Below are 20,837 nucleotides of genomic sequence, written 5' to 3' on the forward strand. Positions count from 1 at the left end.
GTGAATGTTTTCTCAAAAAATGTAACTAGGCCTAGTGAGTAGCAGAGTGTATTTAGATACTAAAATTAAGTCATGATAAAGGTAAGAAAATACCGAGACCCATCTAGACTGTTAGGAAACAGAAAAGAGTTCTGACTAGACTTTTCTCTTCCCCTGAAGGAAATGGCATTGCGATAGAACTCACCTGGTTTGACATGCTTCAGACCTGCATACACTTGCTTACAGGCTCATCCACACTGCTAGGCTCCCAAGTCCTCCAACTAGGTGAAGAAACTGGAATACAGCAGGGAAATTCCACAGGATCTGGAAATAAGACAGAGTTCCCTCTCTATCTAAGAGGAACAGAAATATAGAATCTGCGTCATGTACTTCCCAGACTAAAACTTCTTAAATGTGAAGGACCTCAACAGACAATTCTCAAGAGAGGAGGGAAAGAGATTAACAAATTGGCCATGAATTCCTAACCCAATATCAGCAAAAGAAATGCAAGAAGATTTCACATGTCTACGTTTGCATAAATGTATAAAATGCACACACACTTTCTTTGTGTGTGTCAGGATGTCCTGAGATGGTTTAAATTGGTCCAGCAGGATGAAATTGGCACAGTTCTTCTGAAATCATTGGATACTAAGTCTTTTTTTTTTTCATTTTTCTTTATTAAGATATTTTCTACTCACTCTACATACCACCCACTGATCCTCCCTCCTCCCTCCTCCCACCCTTCAACCCTCCCTCCCAAGCACCCCACATCCCCACATCCCCCAAATCAAGGTCTCTCTTGGGGAGTCAGCAGAGCCTGGCACACTGAGCCTAGGCAGGTCCAAGCCCCTTCCCACTGCACCAAGGCTGCACAAGGCTTCACACCACAGGCACTGGATTCCCAAAAGCCTGCCCATAGACCAGGGATGGATCCTGATCCCCCTGCCTGGGTGCCCCCCAAACAGTTCAAGCCAAACAACCATTATCCTTATCCAGAGGGCCTAGTCCAGTCCCATGGGGTCTCCACAGCCACTAGTCTACAGTTCATGGGCTTCCACTAGTGTGACTGGTCATCTCTGCATGTCTTTCCATCATGATCTCGACATCCCCCACCTGAAGAATTCCTCCTCTCTCTGATCAATTGGATTCCCAGAGCTCAGCCTGGCGCATGACCACATGGCCGCTGATCTCTGCATCTGCCTCCATCAGTCACTGGACAAAGGCTCTCTTAGTCTAATTGGGTGCTGGCGGACTCTGTCTGGATACTAAGTCTTAAAGGTCTATCAAGCATCGTACTTTTTCCCAAGAAAAGATCAGGCTGGTAAGTGGAGACATAATGCAGTTAGTAGAGTCCTTGGATAGCATGCACAAAGCCCTAGGTTCCATCCCTGGTACTCCATTAACCTGGGATGGTGAAACATGTCTGTAATCCTCAAATCTGGGAGGTGGAGGCACATGGATCAAGAGTTCAATGTTATCCTCAGCTATATAATGAGTTTGAGATTAGCCCGGGACATAAAAGATCCTGTTGAAAGAAAGTGGGGGATGCGAGGCTGGTATTTGCCATCACTTTATTTCTAATTCTGGCCTGCCCTAAGAAAATCACTTGAAATACAAAAACAAACAAAAGGCAGCAATGATAAACATGAATCACCAGTTGAGTGCTAATCATAAAAATGTGATTATGGTTCTGGGCAAAGGTGAATGCTGAAAACAGCCCCAAAGCCCAGCAGAACTCGCTGTAGTCATGCCCAGTTATGTGTCCTGCAGGCTTCTTTCCTGGGAAACGTATTAGCAGCATTGTCTAGGGTGCAGGCTCCAGAGCTTTGTAAGGAAATACCTTGGTTGAGTCCTTGAGACCAAAGCCCAGTTCTTGGCTTTTCGGGGTTGTAAACAGCGTTTCTAGCTAAGAATGGTTTCAGGGGAAGACCTAATTAGTCTATTTCTTAGTTCGAAGTGGATGAGGTCCCTTTTCTAAACGGCACAGCACTGTACAGTGACTGGGCCTCAGCCTGCTGTCCCAGTGGTATCGGAACAGATGGAGAAAACCCAAAGGTTTCTTGGTGAGCATCACGTGTGAATAAAAGGAAAGAAGAGAGCCTTGCTGATTTTTGCAGACCTGGAGAAGCCTGGTGACATGTCCCTGCACAACAAGAGACAGTGATTGTTTCTTACTCCAGTGTTTCTCCCTGAATGAGACACAAGTGACCAGTCTACTTTTCCACATCCTCTGTTCCAATCTCGCTGATTCTCATTTTATCAGCTCAGTTTCGTTCTTAGCACAGGTGAGAAAGTAATCCAGGATGGAAGCTGCTGAACCAGCGATTGCTCCTTCTCTGGGCAGATGGCTTTGGGATTGTGCTGGTTTTCAAGATATTGCCTCTCTCAGCTCCAAATTCAGTGGACATAGCTTGCTCTAGAGCATAGTAAGTTCTCAACCTGTCGATTGCAACTCCTTTGGGTGTCGAATGGCACCTTCACTGTAAATATCCTGTGTATCAGATATTTACATTATGATTCATAAAAATTGCAAAATTATGGTTAAGAAGCAGCAACTAAAATAATTTTACGCTTGGGAGTCACCACAGCATGAGGAACCGTATTAAGGTCTCGGCATCAGGAAGGTCAAGAACCCCTGCTCTAAAGAGATACTGTGGGAACAGGGAATTTCTTCCCTTCTTCCCTTCTTCTGCTATGGTCTTCTCCTGCGGCTTGCAGCATCAGGCTCCTACAGCATAGACAGCTTCTCTAGCATCCAGTCCCTCCATGGTGTCAACATTGGGTTTGTCGATACAGATGTCTTCTCCAGCACCTGCTTACTAGAGCACACAGTGACCAACATCATCTAAAGGCCAGTAGCTTCCCCTAATACCTTCCCTACATGGTCTAATAGAAGAGTAGGTCTGGCAGGCACCTCCCGAGTACCCAGAATTGTACTGTGAATTTCAAGTAAGCTCAACTCCCGCTGAACCACAGTGACTGGCATTCAGTAAAGCAAGGCACATTCTCTCCAACAAGATCTAGATCTTAGCTATGCTAACAATCAGATTAAGGAGGGATTGGCAATTAAGGATGAGGACTCTTCAGAGTGTAGGAAGAGCATCTGTAAGATCCCACTGCCATCCCTAGGCCTGGGATAGAGCGTCTAAGACAGAAGCTCCAACAAGATGTGGCTCTCAGCCGTGGGACTTCTGTCTTGGCTGTTCTATCCCAGCCCTAGGCACAGCAGTGGCTCCTTACAGGTGCTCTCCCTATACCCTGCAGGGTTCTCACCCTTACTAGCCAACCCCTCCTTACTCCAGTCTTTTTTTTTTTTAATATATTTTATTTTACAATACCATTCAGTTCTACATATCAGCTATGGGTTCCCCTATTCTCCCCCTCCCACCCCCTTCCCTTACCCTCAGCCTAACCCCCATTCCCACCTCCTCCAGGTCAAGTCCTCCCCCCGCCCCCCGAGGACTGCAATCAACCTGGTAGACTCAGTCCAGGCAGGTCCAGTCCCTTCCTCCCAGACTGAGCCAAGTGTCCCTGCATAAGCTCCAGGTTTCAAACAGCCAACTCATGCAATGAGCACAGGACTTGGTCCCACTGCCTAGTTGCCTCCCAAACTGATCAAGCCAATCAACTGTCTCACCTATTCAGAGGACCTGATCCAGCTGGGGGCCCCTCAATCTTTGGTTCATAGTTCATGTGTTTCCATTCATTTGGCTATTTTTTTCAATAATTGAGTAAAACTGAAATTTATTATAAGCCACAGTCGTCCTAGGGACCTCCATGCTATATATATAGCCTCTATGGTTCTATGGGTTGTGGTCTGATTGTTCTTTATTTTATATCTAGAATCCACTTATGAGTGAGTACATACCATGACTGTCTTTCTGGGTTTGGGTTACCTCACTCAGGATGATTTTTTCTAGTTCCATCTATTTGCCTGCAAATTTCATGCTTTCATTGTTTTTCTCTGCTGAGTAGTACTCCATTGTGTATATGAACCACATTTTTTTCATCCATTCTTCCGTTGATGGACATCTACGTTGTTTCCAGGTTCTGGCTATTACAAATAGTGCTGCTATAAACATAGCTGAGCATGTATCTTTATGGTATGAATCAGCATTCCTTGGGTATATGCCAAGAGTGGGATGGCTGGGTCTTGAGGTAGTTCGATTCCTAATTTTCTGAGGAACCGCCATATTGATTTCCACAGTGGTTGTACAAGTTTACATTCCCACCAACAGTGGAGGAGTGTTCCCTTTGCTGCACATCCTCTCCAACATTGACTGTCATTGGTGTTTTTGATCGTAGCCATTCTGACAGGTGTAAGGTGGTATCTCAGAGTCGTTTTGATTTGCATTTCTCTGATGATTAAGGATGTTGAGCATTTCTTTAAATGTCTTTCAGCCATTTGTAGTTCTTGTTTTGTGAATTCTCTGTTTAGCTCTTTAGCCCATTTTTTAATTGGACTGTTCAGTACTTTGATGTCTAGTTTCTTGAGTTCTTTATATATTGTGGAGATCAATCCTCTGTCAGATGTGGGGTTGGTGAAGATCTTTTCCCATTCTGTTGGCTGTCTTTTTGTCTTATTGACTGTGTCTTTTGCCCTGCAAAAGCTTCTCAATTTCGAGAGGTCCCATTTATTAATTGTTGTGCTCAGGGTCTGTGCTGTTGGTGTTTTATTTAGGAAATGGTCTCCGGTGCCAATGCGTTCAAGAGTGCTTCCTATTTTCTTTTCTATTAAGTTTAGTGTAACTGGATTTATGTTTAGGTCTTTGATCCACTTGGACTTGAGTTTTGTGCATGGTGACAGATATGGATCTATTTGTAATCTTTTACATATTGACATCCAGTTATGCCAGCACCATTTGTTGAAGATACTTTCTTTTTTCCATTGTACAGTTTTGGCTCCTTTGTCAAAAACCAGGTGTTCATATGTGCATGGATTAATGTCAGGGTCTTCAATTCAATTCCATTGGTCCGTATGTCGGTTTTTATACCAGTACTAAGCTGTTTTTATTACTATAGCTCTATAGTAGAGTTTGAGGTCAGGGATGGTGATGCCTCCAAGGGTTGCTTTATCGTATAGGATTCTTTTAGCTATCCTGGGTCTTTTGTTTTTCCATATAAAGTTGAGTATTTTTCTTTCCAAGTCTGTGAAGAATTATATTGGGATTTTGATGGGGATTGCATTGAATCTGTAGATTGCTTTTGGTAAGATTGCCATTTTTACTATGTTAATCCTATCTATCCATGAGCATGGGAGATCCTTCCATTTTCTGATATCTTCTTCAATTTCTTTCTTTAGAGATTTAAAGTTCTTATCAAAAAGGTCTTTCACTTGTTTAGTTAGTGTTATCCCAAGGTATTTTATATTATTTGTGGCTATTGTAAAGGGTGATGTTTCTCTGACTTCTTTCTCAGCCCTTTTATCATTTGTGTATAGGAGGGCTACTGATTTTTTTGAGTTGATCTTGTATCCTGCCACTTTACTAAAGGAGTTTATCAGCCATAGGAGTTCCCTGGTAGAGTTTTTGGGGTCACTTATGTATACTATCATATCATCTGCAAATAGTGAAAGTTTGACTTCTTCCTTGCCAATTTGTATCCCTTTGATCTCCTTTTGTTGTCTTATTGCTCTAGCTAGAACTTCTAGTAGTATATTGAATAAATATGGGGAGAGTGGACAGCCTTGTCTTGTTCCTGAATTTAGTGGTATTGCTTTGAGTTTCTCTCCATTTAATTTGATGTTTGCTGTTGGCTTGCTATAAATTGCTTTTATTATGTTTAGAAATGTTCCTTGTATTCCTGATCTTTCTAAGACCTTTATCATGAAGGGGTGTTGGATTTTGTCAAAGGCTTTTTCAGCATCTGAGGAGATGATCATGTGGTTTTTTTCTTTCAGTTTGTTTATATGGTGTATTACATTGACTGATTTTCATATGTTGAACCATCCTTGCATCCCTGGGATGAATCCTACTTGGTCGTGATGGATGATTGTTTTGATGTATTCTTGGATTCGGTTTGCCAATATTTTGTTGAGTATTTTTGCATCAATGTTCATGAGGGAGATTGGTCTGTAGTTCTCTTTCTTTGTTGCATCTTTGTGTGGTTTGGGTATCAGGGTAATTGTAGCCTCATAAAAAGAGTTTGGTAGTGTTCCTTCTGTTTCTATTGTGTGGAACACTTTGAAGAGTATTGGTATTAGTTCTTCTTTGAAAGTCTGGTAGAATTCTGCACTGAAACCATCTGGTCCTGGGCTTTTTTTGGTTGGGAGACTTTTGATGACTGTTTCTATTTCTTTAGGGGTTATTGGTCTAGTTAAATGGTTTATCTGGTCTTGACTTAATTTTGGTATGTGGTATTTATCCAGATAATTGTCCATTTCTTCCTGGTTTTCCATTTTTGTGGAGTACAGGTTTTTGAAGTATGATCTGATGATTCTCTGGATTTCCTCGTTGTCTGTTGTTATGTCTCCCTTTTCATTTCTAATTTTGTGAATTTGGGTGCTCTCTCTTTGCCTTTTGGTTAATTTGGCTAGGGGTTTGTCTATCTTGTTGATTTTTTCAAAGAACCAACTCTTTGTTTCATTGATTTTTTGTATTGTTCTCTTGTTTTCTATTTCGTTGATTTCAGCCCTCAATTTGATTATTTCCTGGCGTCTATTTCTCCTGGGTGAGTTTGTTTCTTTTTGTTCTAGAGCTTTCAGTTGTGCTGTTAATTCATTGGTATGGGATTGCTCCATCTTCTTCATGTGTGCATTTAGAGCTATGAATTTTCCTCTTAGCACTGCTTTCATAGTGTCCCATAAGTTTGGGTATGTTGTACTTTCATTTTCATTGAATTCTAGGAAATCTTTAATTTCTTTCTTTATTTCTTCCTTGACCCATTGATGTTTCAGGTGGGCATTATTCAGTTTCCATGAGTTTGTGGGTTTTATATAATTTTTGTTGTTGTTGAGGTCTAACTTTAAGGCATGGTGGTCTGATAAGATACAGGAGGTTATTCCAATTTTTTTGTATCTGTTGAGATTTGTTTTGTGTCCAAGCATGTGGTCAATTTTTGAGAAGGTTCCATGGGGTGCTGAGAAGAAGGTATATTCTTTTGTGTTAGGATGGAATGTTCTGTAGATATCTATTAGGTCCATTTGAGTCATAACATCTGTTAGGTCCTTTATTTCTTTGTTAAGTTTCAGTCTGGTAGATCTATCTTTTGGTGAGAGTGGTGTGTTAAAATCTCCCACTACTAATGTGTGGGGTTTGATGTGCATTTTAAACTTTAGGAGTGTTTCTTTTATGAATGTGGGTGCTTTTGTATTTGGAGCATAAATGTTTAGAATTGAGACTTCATCTTGGTGGATTTTTCCCGTGATAAATATGTAATGTCCATCCTGATCTTTTGATTGATTTTAGTTTGAAGTCTATTTTATTAGATATTAGGATAGCTACACCAGCTTGTTTCTTAGGTCCATTTGCTTGGAAAGCCTTTTCCCAGCCCTTTACTCGGAGGTAGTGTCTGTCTTTGAAGTTAAGGTGTGTTTCTTGTATGCAGCAGATGGATGGGTCCTGTTTTCTTATCCATTCTGTTAGCCTGTGTCTTTTTATAGGTGAGTTGAGACCATTGATATTGATGGATATTAATGACTAGTGATTGTTAATTCCTGTTATTTTTTGTGGTTGTGTTGTCCTTCTGTGGTGTATGTTGGTATAGGATTATCTATTGCTTGATTTTTCATGGATGTGTTTAGCTTCTTTGGGTTGGATTTTCCATTCTAGTGCTTTCTGTAGGGCTGGGTTTGTGGACAGGTATTGATTAAATCTGGTTTTATCCTGGAATATTTTGTTTACTTCGCCTATGGTGATTGAGAGTTTTGCTGGGTATAATAGTCTGGGTTGGCATCCATGGTCTCTTAGTGTCTGCATGAGATTTGTCCATGATCTTCTAGCTTTCATAGTCTCTATTGAGAAGTCTGGTGTTATTCTGATGGGTTTGCCTTTATATGTTACTTGGTCTTTTTCCTTTGCGGCTCTTAATATTTTTTCTTTGTTCTCTGTCTTTAGTGTTTTGATTATTATGTGGCAAGGGGACTTTTTTTTTTGGATCCAGCCTATTCGGTGTTCTGTAAGCTTCTTGTATCTTCATAGGTATTTCTTTCTTTAGGTTAGGAAAGTTTTCTTCTATGATTTTGTTGAATATATTTTCTGTGCCTTTGAGTTGGTATTCTTCTCCTTCTTCTATCACTATTATTCTTAGGTTTGGTCTTTTCATGGTGTCCCAAATTTCCTGGACGTTTTGTGTTACGACTTTTTTGTCTTTAGTGTTTTCTTTGACTGAGGAATCTATTTCCTCTATCGTGTCTTCAGTGTCTGAGATTCTCTGTTCCATCTCTTGCAATCGGTTGGTTATGCTTGTTTCTGTAGTTCCTGTTCATTTAGTCAGGATTTCTATTTCCAGCATTCCCTCAGCATGTGTTTTCTTTAGTGTCTCAAATTCATTTTTCAGATCTTGGGATGTTTCTTTCATCTGTTTAATTGCTTTTTCTTGGCTTGATTTGATTTCTTCCCATTTTTTGTTCGTTTTTTCTTCCATTTCTTTAAGGGAGTTTTTTATTTCCTCTTTAATGGGGTTTTTCATTTCCTCTTTAAGGAAAGTTTTTATTTTCTCTTTGAGGGAATGTTTTATTTCTTCTTTAAGGTCCTCTATCATCTTCTTAAAGTCATTTTTAGGGTTGATTTCTTCTGTTTCTTCTGTCTTGGTATGTTCAGGTCTTGCAGGTGGAGAATCACTAAGTTCTGATGTTGCCATATAGGTCTTTATGTTGTTGCCTGTATTTTTGCACTGGCGTCTACTCATCTCTTCCTCTGTGCGGTGCAAGTGGTATCTGTGTCTGAGAGTGCCTCTCTTGTTCTAATTTTTAGTCTTGGTTTAGTAGGGGTTCTTGGTTAAATTGGTGCTATTGGGCTATTTCTTCAGGGGCAGCTGATTTCAGTCGGTGAAGTATATACTTATGATTCTGGTGATCTGGTTTGGTGACTGGGCAGCGCCTTCTTCTGTGTTCCCAGGTCATGTTTTGTTCATTCATCAACTCCTCAGCTGATCTTGTTTCTTCAGACTTAAAACTGTAGGCATCTGAATCCTCTCCCAGATGGGTTTCAGCTGAGTGGGGTAGTCTCACCAACACCTCCAAGTTGTTGGGTTTCACAGGATCAGCAGTTGGGCCCTGGGTTGTCCTCAGACGGAGTGTTCAGATTCGTTCTGGTTCCGTCCCACGGAGATAGCTTCTTCCCCAGGTGTTGGGGTTAGAGGCGTCCCTGTTCCAAGCTGTGTCTGTTTGTCTCCGACCCTGGGCCTGTCTACCTCTGTGGTCCGCCGCCAGGCCTGTATGTCCCTGTCAGCTGCTGCTGGGTCTGTATGTCTCTGCCAGCTGCTGCTGGGCCTGAATGTCTCTGCCAGCTGCCGCTGGGCCTGTATGTCCCTGTCGGCCGCCGCCGGGCCTGTCTACCTCCGAGGGCCGCTGCCACAGGCCTACCTGCGTCTGCTTGTCTCCGCCGCTGGGCCTGTCTACCTCTGTGGGCTGCCGCTGGGCCTGAATGTCCCTGTCGGCCGCCTCCGCCGGGCTAGTCTACCTCTGTGGGCTGCCGCTGGGCCTATCTACCTCCGCGGGCCTACCTGCGTCTGCTTGTCTCCACCGCCAGGCCTGTCTCCTTACTCCAGTCTTTAGTACAACTAATAATTCTTTAGGTTAAACCTTCCCTATTCTAATTACTGTTTGCCTTCTCTCTTCTGATTGGACCCTAGCAGGTAGAGGAACTAAAATATACAGTTTAGTCTTTCTATCTGAGTGATTAAAATTTGTAGTGTAAGTACCTCTCAGCTGTGTGGACTGAAAAGTGGAGAAGCTGGTCTGTAGAACAAAAGAGAATACTAAAATAGGTTCTGAGTTGGGCGCAATGATACATGCCTATCATTCCAGCACTCAGGAGGCAGAGGCAGGAAGATCAGGAGATCAAAACTAGTCTAGGTTACATAGTAAGTTCAGGTCAGCCTGGGATACATAAAGAAAAAAGCAAAACAAAATATAACAATAACAGCAGAGGCTGGAGAGATGGCTTAGCACTTAGGAGCACTTGCTACTTTCCAGAGGACCTGGGCTTGTTTCCCAGCACCTACATGATAATGCAAAAACAGTTTGTAATTCTAATTTCTATGGATCTGATTCCCTCTGCTGGCCCCTTCAATATCTGCATCTATTGGTGCATGTATATACAAGCAGGCAAATATTCAAAACATAAAAAAATGAAAAAAAATCTTAAAAACAACAACAAAAAGAAAGATGAAAAAATGAAAAAAAAATTTAAAAAATGAAAAAAAGAAAGATGATGAAAATCCATGGTAATCTAATAATTCTAATAATTAATATACCTATCCCCCAACTTAGGCTAGCTTTAGTATAGTTCTGTAGTTTTGAAACAAAATAAGCATAATACATTCTGACTCTGAGAGATATTGTCTCCATTTATTCAATCAGAACATTAAAAATTTAGAAGTGTAAACTTTGAGGTAATATTTTTAGAAGTGAAAATGAGAAATCACTAAATCCAATAATGAATAATGGAAATTTTATAATCTTTAAGAAATTACTCATCTTTCTTTGTTTTATTTTAAAACACGTATTTATTGTGAGTTTGTATGTGTGTGGCAGGGGGACAAGTGTGTACAAATGTGGGGTGTTCATGTTCCACGGTGTACACTGGCATTCTCAGAGGACAGCTTTCCGGAGTCAGCTTTCTTCCATTGTGTAGGGTCCAGGGATCAAACTCTGGTCTTCAGGCTGGTGGAAAACCCCTTTACATACTGAACCACTAGCAGGCCCTGTACATTTTTATTTTTGTTGTTGTTTTGTTTTTGAGTACAAGGTCAGCTTAGGGTATATAAAGTACCAGGCCATCCAGAGTACACAAAAGGAACCCATATCAAACAAAACAAAACTCTAAGTTATAGAAGCCATTGCACTGGACTGAGTTACTGTCCTAGATCCCAGCAGAAGAAAACATCACTCACACTAAATGACACATACTCACACTAAAACTTGAAGGAAGCAAAGAGGTCCTTGTCTTAGTTTTCTGTTGTGAAGAGTCAGCATGAACAAGGCAACTCATAAAAGAAAGCTTATAAACGTATCAAAAATTTAATTGGGGGTTTGCTTTCTATTTCAGAGGGTGAGTCTGTGACCATCGCTACAGGGAGCATGGCACCAGGCAGGCAGGCATGGTGCTGGAGCACTACCTGAGAGCTTACATCTGATCCACAAGTGCAAGGCAGTGGGGGTAGGGAACTGGGCCTGTCATGGGCTTCTAAAACCTCAAAGCCACCGCAGCAACACACTTCCTCCAACAAGGCCACGCCTCCCAGTCCTTCCCATAACAGTTCCACCAACTAGGAACCAACCATTCAAATATATGAGCCTATGGAGGTCATTCTCATTCAGACCACAACAGTCTCCAAACATCAGTTTTTCTTAAAGGCAGATTAACACTTGCCTACCTGTGAATGACCCTAGGCTTGATTGCAGCACAAAGAAAAAGAAAAAGAAAAAAAAAGAAAGGAAAGCTTCTAGTTGGAGTCAGCATAGTAAGCACCATCCAAGGGAGTTCTTGTTCTGAAACAGAATAGAAAGATGGGAAAATAAGGCAATGAGGGAAGGAACATGACTCTTCGCCCCAAAATCAGGTCGAAATCTCTTACCTACTGAGTTTAAGAAGTCCAGCATAATTATCGAAATATCCAGTAAGGACTGCCCACCTAGAGGCCATGTTCCTCTTATATAGACTATTTCAAATAAGAATGTTCAAATACAGTCCTAAGAGATGGCTCAGCTGTTAAGAACGCCCATGGCTCTTGCAGAAGACCTGGTTTCCTTCCAAGCATCCACATGGTGCTGCACAACCACTTGGGATCCGGTTCCAATGGGCACCAGGCATGCGTGTGGTGCATACACACAGGGAAAACACTCACACATATAAAATAAAATAAATAACTCTAAAAAGATTTAAGAAAAAATGTTCAAATTGCAAAATGAACCACACTCAAGCCTTAAGAGCATATTGTCTGAGAACGGCCTTTCTCCAATCTCACAAGCCCCATTTACACAGTAACAGACATGTCAAAGACCCCATGTGCAGCCTTTTGTGACCCGTGGTTCCATTTGAATAGATTGTTATCCCACCTCTGCAAGGCACCTCAGAAACCGCCTATGAAAAAGAAAAGAAAAAAAAAGGATGAAACTGAGATGTAACTTCAGAGCTACAAAAATCATATCCACACCTGCTGTAAAGAAACTTCAGTTGGGGCTGGAGAGATGGCTCAGCAGTTAAGAGCACTGACTGCTCTTGCAGAGAACGGAATGCTCAGTTTCCAGACCTCACAGGGCAGCTCACAAATGTAATTCCAGTGTCGGTGGATCTGATGCCCTCTTCTGGTCTCTGTGAGCACTGCATGCAAGTGGTGCACAAACATACATTCAGACACACATAAAATAAAAACAATAAATATTTAAAAACAAAAAAGAAACAACTGGAAGTATATATATATATATATATATATATATATATATATATATATATACACACAAAATACTTGTGACTTTCCCTTACCAATTAAAAAAAAGATGTTTCAATGGGATTCTTTTAGTAACTCATACTCACATTTGGGTTGTACTTTCCCTGACTCAGTCCCTCCCTCCCTCCCTCCATCTATCCCTTCCCCTTTCTCTCCCTCCCTCCCTCCCTTCATCCTTGTGCTTAAACATCCTTGTGTTCAAAATCTCTAGGTTGGGGAGATGGCTCAGTGGTTCAGAGTACTTGTTCTTGTAGTGGATCCGGGTTCAATTCCCAGCACCCACGTGATGGTTCACAACCATCTGTAGGCATGCATATGGTACACACACATGCAGGCAAAATACTCATACACATAAAATAAATACACCTAAAAATTAAAACTATGTTCAAAATCTTTTAAGGTTTTGTTTGTTTAAGACTATATCCCAGACTGACATCAAACTTGCTATTTAAATTAAGATGTGTTTGAATTCCCCATCTTCCTGCCTTCACCGCCCAAGTGCTGGGCTAACAGGCACGAACCTCTATGCCCATTCTTTTAATGTGGTGCTCACACACAGGGCAAACATTGTACAAACTGAGCTACGTTCCCAGCCCCTGGAAATCTCTTCCTAATAAACTCCAACTTGGCCTCATACTGACTGACTCCCAGAAATTCTTTTCTGTGGCACAGGCGGGATTCCTGGCTTCCCCAGAGTGGAGGTGTGTGGGAAGAACTCAGCCTGCTGCGAGGGACAGCATGGAGCAGTTTCTAGACCGGCCCCCACGGCCTCTGACGATTTTATTTTGGAAATTGGAAGCCGTCTCAATTCGTGAATCACAAATAAAGCTAATCAGGCCAATCAGATCTGTAACTAAACAAGCTACGGACTTTGACACCTCCAGGTCCCGTCCCCCCACTCCCCACCCCCGCGCGCGCACGTGTCCCAACACCCCCAGTGCTGGAAGACCCAATCCAGGGCTTTTGCAAAGCCAGGCAAGCTTCTGCCACCGAGCTGCATCTCCTCCAGCCCATAATTTTTCTTTTGAAGCATGAATGGTAGAGATGGATATCTCCCTTTTGTCTCTTCAGATCCACCGTCACTGTTTTCTGCTCTTCCTTGTACACTGGGAGGTTGACGGGAGAATGCTTAACTCTCTGCCTTCCAGTTCAGTTCTGCTGATCAGTGATGCTGGAAGGAGCTGGGAGATGCCCGGGGAGATGTCAATGTATTTATTGACCCCTGCCCCCGCCCCCGCCCCCGCCCCCATGCCCTCTCCCAGGCTGCCTGGCAGGTCTTGGTGCATCACCACCTAAAAACCTGAGAATTCCTGTCTGGCCTTCTCTCCCAGGACAGCTTCTGCTGTTCTTTCAGGCTTCCTGGGAGGATGTCCCCATCCCATTTGCCATTTTAACCTCACCGGCCCCTCCGTAAACAGTCCTGCATCAAACTCCTCCTTAGTACCATAGGTGCCTCAGCTGCCATCCCAGCAGAAGCGGGGAGTAGAGGATGAGTACGCTTTCTACAGAGGGAGTGCAAGAGAAAGATGGAGCTTTCTGACATGCAGAGTCAAAAGAAGTAAAACCCTCAGGCCATGGTGGCGCACGCCTTTAAACCCAGCACTCCAGAGACAGGCAGGTGGATCTCTGTGAGTCTGAGGCCAGCCTGGTCTACAGAGTGAGTTCAAAGACAAACAGCCAGAGCTACATAGTGAGACCCTGCCTTTTTGTTGTTGTTGGTGGTGGTGGTGGTTTTTCGAGACAGGGTTTCTCCGTGTAGTTTTGGTACCTGTCCTGGATCTCGCTCTGTAGACCAGGCTGGCCACGAACTCCCAGAGATCCGCCTGGCTCTGCCTTCTGAATGCTGGAATTAAAGGCGTGTGTGCGCCACCGCCGGGGCGGCGAGACCCTGTCTTTAAATGAATGAATGAATGAATGAATGAATGAATGAATGAATAGATGCCTTTAAAGGCGAGCTGCTTAAATTATTGCTACTTATTATTCTGCCATTAGATGTTTTGTTAACTTTCCTTATTAACTGTTGCAGGGAGAAGGAGATTGTGAAAGAAACTTCAGCAGTTAGAATAAAGAATTTAGAAATCTCAGGGCTGGCAGGATGGCTCAGCAGCCTGGAGTGCTTACTGCCAAGCCAATAATCTAAGTTTGTATCCCCAGGACCCACACTGTCCAGAGGGCAGACACTTAAGTTTCCAGGTTTTTATACCATTCCCCCCTCCTTATTATTTGTTTGTTTTTATTTTATGTGTATGGGTGTTTTGCCTCCATGTCTGTCTGTCTGTGCACTACATGCGTGTCTGGTACCCACAGAGACCAAAAGAGGGTGGTGATGGATCCCCTGGAATGCCACGGGACACTGTGAACAGTCCTATGGGTGCAGGGAATCGAACCCGAATCCCCTGGAGGAGCCGCCCGTTCCCCTAACCACAGAGCCATCAATCCAGAGCCGCGCCCCTTATGAATGGTTTGGAGGCACGGGAAAAGTTGCAAGAAAGGGGACAGATTGTTAAGGAAGAGACACGGAGGAACCTAGAGGTATATATACCAGGCCTCCTCAGTGGCCTGACTCCAAAAAGAAAAGGGAGAAGGAACAGAGGACTGTTGTCCCCCTTTATGGCTCGTTAACTTAGTACCCGCCTCCTCCACGTTCACAACCTGCCCTGTTTCTCAAGCATGCTTTGAAGGTGGCTCTGGGCTGCCGGCCTTTGGTTTCTTGCCCCCTTCACCTTCCATACAGTGTCCTCTAGATCCTCTGTCTCCCCTTCTTACTTCCTATTCTCCTGCCTCAGAATCAGGTGAGAATCAACTCCTGCAAGCGGTCCTCTGACCTCCATACGAGCACCATGGTGTGTAACACACACACACACACACACACACACACACACACACTCAATGAATAACGTAATGTTTAAAAAGTTTTAAAGGTGGGGGGGGAACCTTAGAAATCTTCCAAGTTCCTCTCCACAGCCCCAGTCACAGTGTGATGTACATCTGTCCCCCACTGCAGGGACATGGCTAATTAACTTAGAGAACCATAGGATAGCGTGTTAATGATGGTTACAGAAATTCTAACAATGGAGAGTTTGTAGCACACTAGGTGAAAAGGTAGGGGGTGAGATGCTATTATAATCTCAGTTATGTTAAATGTGAACAAATACACAAAGGAGCAAACATTTTACACAAACTTGTAAAAATTCTTTTCACCAAAATGTATAGAAATTCACATTAGGAAGTGAGTTTAGGAGCAGAACTATTTCCCCTTTAAAAAAAAAACAATTATTTATATATATTTTTTAGTGTGGGGGTGTGCTTGAGTAATAGTGTGCATGTGGAAGACAGAGGACAACTTGGGGGGGCCTAGTCCTCTCCTATCACATGGATCCTGGGGGTTGAGCTTGGGTCTTCAGGCCTGGCAGCAAGCTCCGTGACCCATGGAACCATCTCACTGTCCCGAGACTCTTTTCCTTTTTAGACAGAGTTTATTTCTGAAGAGAACACTAGTCCCACTCTGGTTCCTTTGCCAGGAACAGTCTGACCTTGGCAACTCCCAGCAGAGGAATAGGCCTCCTCTGGTACAGCAGGACCTGGCTGGGGGTGGCTGTTATTTATTAGCAGTGCTATTTACCATGCAAGAGAAAACACAAGGTACGACGAAACCACTGTAAGAATTTTATTGCGGAGGGAAAGAAGGGCTATGCAATAGGCCTACTGGAAATGAATGATGTGGAGGAGGGGGCGGGGGAATGGTAGAATCTGCTTTTTTGGGCCCCCCATGTGCGCATATGAGCTGACATAGCTACACCACGCATGTGCATAGATTATGTGATCACGTAGCACAAGGGTTACATAGGACAAAAGGCCCTGGGATGAATAAGCACGCTGCCTGACTGACGGACAGCGCATGCGCAGTCATGTAGCTGGAGGGGTGGCTGGGAATTATAACATTCCACACTTCTTGTTATTGTAAAAATAAGGGGTTAGGGGTAGCGGGTGGGTGGGAATGCAGGTGCTGTGTCTCCAGGAACTGCTTCCAGCTGACTTGGTGGGAGTGGGTTAATTTTTGGGGGTAGGGAAGGGGGCTTTTCTCGAGGTAGCCCGATGTTCTGAAGTAGCTGAATTGTCTTCTGCTGCTTTGGGTCCTGTGGAATCGTCCATCACCACTTGGATCTGGCTGTTTGGATCTGACAAGGTGCTGGTGAGGCAGAAGAGGAAGTTTAGAAAAATTTTACTGGGGAGAGGGGTCCCTGAGGAGTCCCAGGATGAGGGAAGGGGGTCCTGGGACCAGGAAAATTTGAATGATATTTATCTAAAGTGGATGTGGCCTGTCCAGGTGGATCGAAGCCGGCTCTAGAGCTCAGAGGAATTTTTAGGTTTATGAAGGAGACAAATTTTAAGCATTTTAAGAAGCAACCATAGGGAATTTAAAATCTTGAGCTGGTAGCCATGATTTTATAATGTTTAGTACTCTCCTATCAGAATTTTATTGATTAGTGTTAGCAAGAGAGAGAGAAATCTGGAACATGCTTTATTATTATTATTATCAATTAGGCTTTTTATCTTCATCTGAGACAAACCTTAAGGCACCTGTTTCCTTTATTATTTTAGCCTCCAGGCAACATAGGTGATCAATTGCTGAGGGCGTTTAACAGTGATAGATAGGTATATTAAGTCTGTTTTTGCAGAGTCCAGACCTTTTTGAGTCTGGGGGTGTGAATGCCTCTGGACTATTACTATTTCTTACCACCTGGGTATATTTGATGGTTCGTGCACCTCCGGCTCTGTGACTGATGGTGGCCCTGTAACAATTAGCTGAGTAGTTAATTAGAAATTTGAATATGTTATTAGAGACACAGAGGGAAACTGATGAAGCAGAATGTGGCCAGTAGAGACAGGAGAACTCGGGCAGGGAATCAGGAAGAAGAAAAAACATATGGGGTTCCCAATCCAGTGGGGTTGAGTACAGTTGTGGGATGAAACCTGATTCTTCTGGAATTGGAGACAAGGCAGTTGATCCTCGTGTCCTCTGGAACTTAAGGGAACAGGGCCCTGTTTGCATCACTGTGTGTGAGGAGGAATTCCCCTGGGGTGAGGGTAAGATAAAAGGATTCAGGTGGGACAGATGACTCTAATGGGGGAAGCCCTCGAGCTTAGCAGCTGTGGGGGTTACAGGAATTACCTTGAAGGGTCCCTGCCATTTAGGGGGAGGAGTGAGGGGCGCTGGCCTGGAAGGGAAAGAAGAACCTGATCCCCAATGTGGATTGGGGGTGGGCAGGGATTATCACATGGCTGGGGTAGGGAATGGTCGGCGACATTCCACAGGAGAGAGCGGAGGTGATAGAGTAGATGAGTGAGGAGGTGGTCAGGGAGAGGTGAAGGGTTGGACAGGAGGCCTGGGGTTAGAGCCAGTCTCCCATACATGAGTTCCAATGTCACGATTGAAAGCTGTTGCTTGGGCAGGGCCCAGAGCCTGAAAAGAGCTACAGGCAATAATTTCACCCAGTCAAGGTGAAGTTCCTGAGACATCTTGATAAGAATGTTTTTTAAAGACTGGTTGGTGCACTCCACTTTCCCTGAGGACTGAGAATGGTAAAATATATGGAAATGCCAAGGTGTATTAAGAGTTTTAGATAGGGTCTGGGAAATCTGGGAGGTGAACTCCAGGCCATTATCAGACTGAAGAGAAGCAGGGATCCCAAATTAGGGAATCTCGTGGAGAAGGAGGTCAGCAACTATCTGAGCCCGCTTATTAGAAACTGGAAATGCCTCCACCCAACTCAAAAATGAGTCCCTGATCACGAGGCGATATTTAATTCATCTGATAGTGAGCATATGGGTAAAATCAAGCTGCCAGTCAGTCCCTGGGAGGGAACCTCTAGCCTGGTGTGTGGGAAAAGGTTGGCTCTGATATTTGGAATTGGAATCTGACTTCCGGCAAATTTTACAAGAAGCAGTAATAGTTCTTCAAAACTGTAAGTCCTCAGAGGTGGATTGTAGGTGAGCTTTTATGAACTAAGAGACAGACATTAGGGTGAAAGAGCTGGTGTGGATAGGACAGAATTTGCCTAGTGTCAGGAGCTGACTGTGAGGATATGGGTTGTACTGTATGGATTCCCTGCAGTGGGTGGGGTGAGTCTTGGCCCTGGAGGGCCCTGGAGGGCTGTTGTCCAGGCTGCCCGATCAGCCCAGTCATTTCCCTTAGAGATAATGGAGCTGTTGGTCTGATGAGAGTAGCAGTGAATAATTCCTATCACCTTGGGGAGATGGGAGGCTTTTAGCATGGCCATTATTTGGCCTGAATTAGAAATGGATCCTCCCTTTGCTGTAAGGAGACCACGCTCTCTCCAAATAGCAGCATGGGACAGGAGGATATGGAAAGCATATCTGGAGTCTGTATAAACATTTAGGGATTGCCCCTGTGCCAATTGGAAGGCATGGGTGAGAGCCATTAGCTCAGTGTTGGTAAGTGGTGTGTGTGGGTAACGCCTGTGCTTCTACCACCCCAGTGTCTGACACTATGGCATAGCCCGCCTTACGGGTACTAACATCTGTGTACCAGATATAAGTGGCCTGAGGCAACGTGCCTTCTTATGTGTGTGAAGGATGGGGCAATAGTTCCTCTAGGGTTTCAGTGCAGGAATCAGATGGAGAGTAGTCAGCATTAGGTCAGAGAAGGAGGTTTGAAATATTAAGGGGTGGGCAAGTCTGGAAAGTAAGTATGGCATCTTCTAGTAATGCCACTTGGAGAGAAAGAACTCGGGAAGGAGGTAAAGTTTGTGAGCCTTTGTAAGTTAGGAGATGGGACAGGTTACGGTGGGAGAAGATAGTGGTGGGTGACCCAAAGGTTAGTTTCTGTGATTCACGAATAAGGAGCTCAGCAGCTGCTAAAGCACAGATGCAAGGTGCCCAGCCCTGAGTGGTGAGGTCTGGTTTCTTTGACAGGCATGCTGCAGGTGCAAAGGAGGGTCCCAGCTGGTGCCCTAGGGCTCCAAGGGCAAATCCTTCTCTTTCTTTTACATAGAGGGAAAAGGGACGAGTTAGGTCTGGGAGATGGAGCGCTGGAGCCTGGAGCAGAGCCTGTTGGAGCTTCTAGAAGGGTTTAATAATGGGGTGAAGGAGGGGTTCGTGCAGAGAGCCCAGAGCTGCCTCACATTAGGGACGAGCAAGGACAGAAGGATGGGACCCAAGACAGTAAGAAGCCAGCTATTCCCAGAAAGGACAGAATCTCCTGTTTAGTAGAGGGGACTGCAAGAGACTGGATTAGATGCTTTCTATCTACAGTAATAGCCTAGTTGGTTGGGGTAATGGTTAGACCCAAATAGGTGACCTGAAGAGTGGACAGCTGGACTTTGAAATGTGAGACTCTATAACCCTGGCTGAACAAGAAATTAAGGAGAGCAGAGGTGTTAGTCTGGCTAATTTGTACTGATGGGCTGCAAAGTAGAATGTCATCTAAATATTGTATTAATTTAGAGCCTGGGAGGGACAAAGAGAGCAAGACAGAGGCTAGGGCCTGACCAAATAGGTGTGGGCTGTCCCTGAATCCCTGTGGTAAGACAGTCCAAGTTAGCTGTGTAGACAGGTGAGCATCAGGGTCAGTCCAGGTGAAGGCAAAGATATTTTGACACTGAGGGCTGAGAGGAATAAAAAGAAGGCATCCCTGAGGTCTAGAACTGAGAAGTGAGAAGTTCCTGAAGGGACAGTGGAAAGAAGTGTGTAAGGGTTAGGCACCACAGGATAGAGAGGGACCACTGCAGAATTAATGAGCTGGAGGTCTTGAACCAGGTGGTAGATTCCTGCTGTGGGATGGTCTGTATGTCAAATTGCTCTGATTGGTCAATAAATAAACACTGATTGGCAGTGGCCAGGCAGGAAGTAGGTGGGACAAGGAGAGAGGAGAATTCTGGGAAGCGGAAGGCTGAGGCGGAGAGACACTGCCAGCCGCAGCCATGACCAGCAGCATGTGAAGACGCTGGTAAGCCACCAGCCACGTGGCAAGGTATAGATTTATGGAAATGGATTAATTTAAGCTATAAGAACAGTTAGCAAGAAGCCTGCCACGGCCATACAGTTTGTAAGCAATATAAGTCTCTGTGTTTACTTGGTTGGGTCTGAGCGGCTGTGGGACTGGTGGGTGACAAAGATTTGTCCTGACTGTGGGCAAGGCAGGAAAACTCTAGCTACAGATTCCATTAGACTTTTTAACTGTAAGTATAGGGGTGTTAAAAGGAGAACAAGTTGGGCGGAAGTTG

Source organism: Peromyscus leucopus, chromosome 2 (genome assembly GCF_004664715.2).
Source record: "Peromyscus leucopus breed LL Stock chromosome 2, UCI_PerLeu_2.1, whole genome shotgun sequence".
Classification (NCBI taxonomy): Eukaryota; Metazoa; Chordata; class Mammalia; order Rodentia; family Cricetidae; genus Peromyscus; species Peromyscus leucopus.